The following is a 1,091-nucleotide window of genomic DNA, read 5'->3' as shown; positions in this document are numbered from 1 at the left end:
TTTTTTTTTTTTTTTTTTTTTTTTTTTTTTTTTTTTTTTTTGATTCTTTTTGACCCAGGCTTAGAACTGCTTCTCTTGGCATAAAATTTTATATATTAGGGTTATATGTTTCTTTTATTAAAGAATGGGAGTTAATTCTATATTTCAAATAGATCTATTTATTTTTAATAATACAGGGTAAAAACCCTGGATTCTCAACCCTGGGTCCGAACTGTATCAGCCCATGAAACCATTAAGTGTTCATTTCACAGCGATGATGATGATATCTTCTCTGGCAAAATTAGGGAGACAGTAAAAAATATCAGTGACTGCCAGAGGTGATGTAAGTGGGGGAGGAGGAGATGAATAGGTGGAGGACAAAGGCTTTTTACAGGAGTAAAAATATTCTGTGAGATACCATAATGATGGATACAAGTCATTATTTGTCTAAGCCCACAGAACCCCGAGAGTGAACTCTAATGTAAACTATGGGTGATTATGATGTGTCTATGGAGGTCCAAACAAATATACTACTTGGGGTAGGAGGTAATGATAATGGAGAAGGCTATGCATGTGCAGGGATGGGGGTTTATAGGAAATCTCTGTACCTTCACCTCATTTCTGCTGTGAAACTTAAATTCCTTAAAGAAAAGTCTTAATTTAAAATAAAAAAGGGGGGGGGCAAAAAACCAATAACAGAGAAAAAAAAGAAACAAGATACGCTGAGGTTCAATAGACTATGTTATCTAATCAGGTAAACCAATACTCCAATTGATCTGACTTACATTAATATATAAATCCTACAAACTATGCACTCAGAGGCACTGCTCTGTTTAATTAATGCTATAAATAAAGATTTTCTTGTGTTCAGGAAGAAATTTGTGATCAGAATCTTCATAACCATTATCCCAAGAGATTAATTTTCAAAATATGTCCTTTATCATACCCGCCAAAAAAGCATATCCATGGTAGGTACTAATTAAAATTATTTTACTTTGAATAGAAACAGACTCAATTTATCTTCATAATGCTAAATTATCTCATTAAAACAAATATTACTGAATCCCATATATATATATATATATATATATATATATATATATATATATATA

Source organism: Herpailurus yagouaroundi, unplaced genomic scaffold, assembly GCF_014898765.1.
Source record: "Herpailurus yagouaroundi ecotype Mexico unplaced genomic scaffold, PumYag 141, whole genome shotgun sequence".
Classification (NCBI taxonomy): domain Eukaryota; kingdom Metazoa; phylum Chordata; class Mammalia; order Carnivora; family Felidae; genus Herpailurus; species Herpailurus yagouaroundi.
Note: the sequence above shows the minus strand (reverse complement) of the source record.